The sequence below is a fragment of the Neoarius graeffei genome, chromosome 7 (assembly GCF_027579695.1).
Source record: "Neoarius graeffei isolate fNeoGra1 chromosome 7, fNeoGra1.pri, whole genome shotgun sequence".
Lineage (NCBI taxonomy): Eukaryota > Metazoa > Chordata > Actinopteri > Siluriformes > Ariidae > Neoarius > Neoarius graeffei.
The window spans coordinates 55619498-55625802 of NC_083575.1; positions in this window are offsets into that span (position 1 = coordinate 55619498).

The following is a 6305-nucleotide window of genomic DNA, read 5'->3' on the forward strand; positions in this document are numbered from 1 at the left end:
TTTCTCACCCTCTGTGTGTGTGTGTGTGTGTGTGTGTGTGTGTGTGTGTGTGTGTGTGTGTGTGTGTGTGTGTGTGTGTGTGTGTGCATGTTTTCACTGTTCAAATGGGTTGAATACAGAGAAAGAACTTTACTGTGCTGTGCACTACCGTTCAAAAGTTTGGGGTCACCCAGACAATTTTGTGTTTTCCATGAAAAGTCACACTTTTATTTCCCACCATAAGTTGTAAAATGAATAGAAAATATAGTCAAGACATTTTTCTGGCCATTTTGAGCATTTAATCGACCCCACAAAATAATGTGATGCTCCAGAAACTCAATCTGCTCAAAGGAAGGTCAGCTTTATAGCTTCTCTAAAGAGCTCAACTGTTTTCAGCTGTGCTAACATGATTGTACAAGGGTTTTCTAATCATCCATTAGCCTTCTGAGGCAATGAGCAAACACATTGTACCATTAGAACACTGGAGTGAGAGTTGCTGGAAATGGGCCTCTATACACCTATGGAGATATTGCACCAAAAACCAGACATTTGCAGCTAGAATAGTCATTTACCACATTAGCAATGTATAGAGTGGATTTCTGATTAGTTTAAAGTGATCTTCATTGAAAAGAACAGTGCTTCTCTTTCAAAAATAAGGAAATTTCAAAGTGGCCCCAAACTTTTGAACGGTAGTGTATATGTGGCTAAAAATCTAATGAGAAATTTTCTGTAACCATGTGATTTTTACTGGCAACAAAATATGCAAATCAACAGACTTCACTTTTGTGAAGTGTAAATCTCACTTGAATAAATAATGAATATGCTCTACTGAAACAGATACTAGCAAACAATCCCGTTGCCATAGCAATGCGATTCTTACCGTTAAAGCAGATTACTTTTCTCAGTGAATAAAAACAAACAAAAGCATGTCATATAAAAATAATGAAAACAGAAGAAAAAATATACCCAAACACTTGACACTCTGGCATCTTCAGGTTTTTTTTAAAACAACAATTTAGAAGTGATATATTCACTAGATCTCAGCCTCGGTAAGTCCTGTAGCATGTAAGTGGCGTCACAATCTTGGCTTCTCTCGCATAATTTGTACTCAGAGCCCGATATTTGAACCTCAGAAAGAGTGAGATGGCAGCGCCCAGGGACATTGTTTTTCTTTTAAAATAAAATCTGTACACAGTATACAGGTACAAATATGAACAAATGAACACTCAAACATGTCTTGTATGGATATTATCTGTCAGTATAAAGGAGTTTATTTTGGGGTTTTGTTAATCTTTACATCATTTATATCAGTCACTCAAATAACATGAGCTGGTTTCACACCACTTTCATGCTAACCACCAAAACTGCACAAATTGGCTAAAAAAAAAATTAGCCATCTTCATTTTATTTCCGAAATGCACCCATATTTTTGCATTAAGTGTGGAATTGTGGTTTCATAAGTTAAAAACTCTTGAGTCTTTTACCTGAATCTATAATTACAATCCACCAGACGCCACTTCACTAAACTAGTCCTTTTGCTTAGCACACTTTTTAATTACTTTTATCACTTACATATTGCATTCTAATCAGAGCTTTTAGCAAAAATGACTCACTTCCATGGTTTCCAGTTTCCAGTTTTGGACCCAGTAATTTGTATTTGAGCAATTGTCCTGCTCCGATTAGGTAGGGTTGATGCCACTACTGTAGTCCAGGTGGATCTATTGCTTAGATGTCAAGTCTAGTGATGGCACACCCTCAAGTTAATATTAACAGGCATTATCTATCCAAAAGGGATAGAAATCTTTATGTCTGACATTGTCAAGTCATTTGCCACTTAATCCTCAAAAAGTCCTTTAGGACCATAACAAGCATTCACTAATAATGAAATCAGTGGGTGACACACCGACACCAGTGAGGGATGGCACACTCAGAGCACACCACTGACACACAGTCAATCCTTATTTACTTAATTGCATGGCAAGTGGGTCACATGGAGCTATTTGTCTCTCTGTCTGTCCCACTGTTTGTCAGGATGTTTCATCACTGGCTGGGTTTGCATCTTCCCTCCCATCTGTGCCCGTCTGCATGTGTGAGCTGGCAGAGAGACAGAGCTCTTCTCATCACTGCTGGCACAGGCTGCATCCCCACAACCCGGTCATAAATCCTGAAATAATGCAATGTACAGAGATACGCTCCACTCTACCACCGCAAGAGACATGCAGGGGTGGGAGAGAGAGAGAGAGAGAGAGAGGATGGAAGGAAAGAGGGAGAGAAAGAAAGAGAATGCCTTTGGCTTCACTGATCCAATTAGTAGATCTTGTATAGCTTTCTCTCTCTCTCTGTCTCTCTCTCACTGTCTCTCTCTCTCTCCTTCCTGCAAATCTTAATTGGAAGCCGAAGAGACCAGTCGAAATCGCATTAACAGAGGTCCTGACAGAGAGGACCATCAATCTTTTTTTATTACGGTGTAATGGGGGTTCTTGGGAGCCACGATTCGATTTGTCACCGGCCTCGTTCGCTGATAACAGGCATTTGTCATCACTTTCCCCCTGCGTTAATGTTATCATCCCGGCCCTGACAGCTGCCTCCATCCAGGGAGTGCCAGCGACACAGCACATCCGTCAACATAATATTTCCACGGCCAAGGGGACTGCTACAGCAATAAGCCACATTAAAGCACTTATGAGAAGAAAATCTGTTGTCATTAATTAAAATGTTAGAGGGAGCAGCGGGTTTTCTTTGTGAGGGTACTGCGTCTGTTTGTGTTCTTTAGGAGGTCGGAAGGAGGGTGGCAACTTTCTTGTACTTATTTTAATCCTGCTGTCAGTATGCTAAGTGTCTTTTTGGAGATAATTTTGAATATACAACAGTGTATATTACAGAAACATACAATACATGCATATGCATAACAAATACATAACATATACATTTTGAAGGTGGAAATGTTTCCAACAAATACTAAGAAAGCACTGAAATTTCTATACACTCAAGCAATGCATTGTACAGCTCTATTACCTTACGCTAATTTCCTTCTTTAGCCACAAGGGGGCAGACCCGAGACCACAGCGACATGTGGTAAGGAGATGTAGATTCCTCTGCTGCTAATTAGACCAACATCCTTTCCTCTTGCTGACCTACAGGACGACAGTCCTTCCATCAGGGAGGCAATTCAGAGTGAAATATTAGCCTCTGTATTTAATGCTGCGCAAAGCACCAAGGATGAAGTAAATTTAAGGACTACCGAATTCTAAGTGAACCAGCAGTGGGACACAGAGATGGACTTGAACAAGTCATTTTCTGCCCAACTCTCTGTCGGAGATATTTCTATAAATGAGGTGGTTGGACAACTTGGCATCGGAGCAGCAGGAAAATAAAAAAACTACTGATTTCTAGCTACTTGTCTTTTCTTTATACTTTAGTAACACTAGTTGGTCAAGTGTGGAATACAACCCCAATTCCAAAAAAGTTGGGACAAAGTACAAATTGTAAATAAAAACGGAATGCAATGATGTGGAAGTTTCAAAATTCCATATTTTATTCAGAATAGAACATAGATGACATATCAAATGTTTAAATTGAGAAAATGTATCATTTAAAGAGAAAAATTAGGTGATTTTAAATTTCATGACAACAACACATCTCAAAAAAGTTGGGACAAGGCCATGTTTACCACTGTGAGACATCCCCTTTTCTCTTTACAACAGTCTGTAAACGTCTGGGGACTGAGGAGACAAGTTGCTCAAGTTTAGGGATAGGAATGTTAACCCATTCTTGTCGAATGTAGGATTCTAGTTGCTCAACTGTCTTAGGTCTTTTTTGTCGTATCTTCCGTTTTATGATGCGCCAAATGTTTTCTATGGGTGAAAGATCTGGACTGCAGGCTGGCCAGTTCAGTACCCGGACCCTTCTTCTACGCAGCCATGATGCTGTAATTGATGCAGTATGTGGTTTGGCATTGTCATGTTGGAAAATGCAAGGTCTTACCTGAAAGAGATGTAGTCTGGATGGGAGCATGTGTTGCTCTAGAACCTGGATATACCTTTCAGCATTGATGGTGTCTTTCCAGATGTGTAAGCTGCCCATGCCACACACACTAATGCAACCCCATACCATCAGAGACGCAGGCTTCTGAACTGAGCGCTGATAACAAATTGGGTCGTCCTTCTCCTCTTTAGTCCGAATGACACGGCGTCCCTGATTTCCATAAAGAACTTCAAATTTTGATTAATCTGACCACAGAACAGTTTTCCACTTTGCCACAGTCCATTTTAAATGAGCCTTGGCCCAGAGAAGACGTCTGCGCTTCTGGATCATGTTTAGATACGGCTTCTTCTTTGGACTATAGAGTTTTAGCTGGCAACGGCGGATGGCACGGTGAATTGTGTTCACAGATAATGTTTTCTGGAAATATTCCTGAGCCCATTTTGTGATTTCCAATACAGAAGCATGCCTGTATGTGATGCAGTGCCGTCTAAGGGCCCGAAGATCACGGGCACCCAGTATGGTTTTCCGGCCTTGACCCTTACGCACAGAGATTCTTCCAGATTCTCTGAATCTTTTGATGATATTATGCACTGTAGATGATGATATGTTCAAACTCTTTGCAATTTTACACTGTCGAACTCCTTTCTGATATTGCTCCACTATTTGTCGGCGCAGAATTAGGGGGATTGGTGATCCTCTTCCCATCTTTACTTCTGAGAGCCGCTGCCACTCCAAGATGCTCTTTTTATACCCAGTCATGTTAATGACCTATTGCCAATTGACCTAATGAGTTGCAATTTGGTCCTCCAGCTGTTCCTTTTTTGTACCTTTAACTTTTCCAGCCTCTTATTGCCCCTGTCCCAACTTTTTTGAGATGTGTTGCTGTCATGAAATTTCAAAATGTCTCACTTTCGACATTTGATATGTTGTCTATGTTCTACTGTGAATACAATATCAGTTTTTGAGATTTGTAAATTATTGCATTCCGTTTTTATTTACAATTTGTACTTTGTCCCAACTTTTTTGGAATCGGGGTTGTAGTTTTCTGCTCAGAAAAGGAACTCTGAGTGCAGCTGTGTGTATGGAGGCATGTGGGATCACATTTAACCAGTGACCTTGAGCCCAGTGGACAACAGTTGGGAGACTGAAAGCCAGACACGATTTAGCTCACCATTTCTCTTCTCGCACCGGGAGATGCAGGCACTTCATATCATTTGTCTATACAGGGATCTTCTGAGGGAGTTGCAGAGGCCCACACAGATGGAGCACCATGCCTAGGGGCTAGCAGAATTAGCACCTTGCCTCAGTACATGCATAGCTCTCTGCGCCAGATAGACCCAAGATGTCACACACACCCACATGGTGTATTAGTTCTGAGCTGCCACAGCTTTGGTGTATAATAGGTTTAAAATATTGTGTTCTAGTAATGGTATAATTTTCTGCACCACAACAGACATTCTAGAGGGAAGTTTAATTGCTTTTAAGAGAGTAAAAGGACATGAATCTATATGGATATATAATTACTCTTGATTCACCTGGACTGTTACAATTTTCTGTATAAAATCAGATACTCTTCCCACGAATGCAACCAACCAGAGCCAGCGAAAGTAAAGGAAAACATGGTTTTGAATAGAATTTCTGGGCAAACAGAATCATTATACATGTTCATTAAGCGTGAGGATATTTTCCTCAATTAGCCCATGTAGAAAAATCATGTAACAGAGCTTAGTCAAAGAGAAGCACAGTACCCATAGATGAAGGTGAGAAAGATAGCCCTTTTCTTTAATTAAGCATTAAATCCGCCTCCTCGGTGAGTTAATGAAGCTGCTCTGGGTTTGGCACTCAACGCTGCTTGGCGAAAATCACCAAATCTCTGCTCGCATCTTGCTTAGCAAGCATTTACTGGCCTGCCCCGATATTTCCAATAAACAGACTACCAAAGATCCTCTAAAAACATTTTTATTTGTGAGGTTTTAAAAATTCAATATTCTTAAAAACTCAAACATCTGGCCAATTACATTTAAAATTAGAAAAATTATTATCACCAAAAAATGCCATTTAGATACAATATTATATCAAAATTCATTAAACAGACATTTTGATCCTTGCAAATTTGAAATGAGAAAGAAAATCAGGCAACAAAAAGCCCAATATTATAGCATGTAGTATGTACATTATTTCATACAGTACAGTGCCTTGAAATATCATTTTATTTCCAATTAAACCTGAATCTTTATATAAAACTGTTTTGTACAAAATAAGTTAAAAAACATATTGAATTTGAGTGCTAAATTTGAGTTTACATCAACATCAAATAATCTATAAATATCCTAAATGTGACA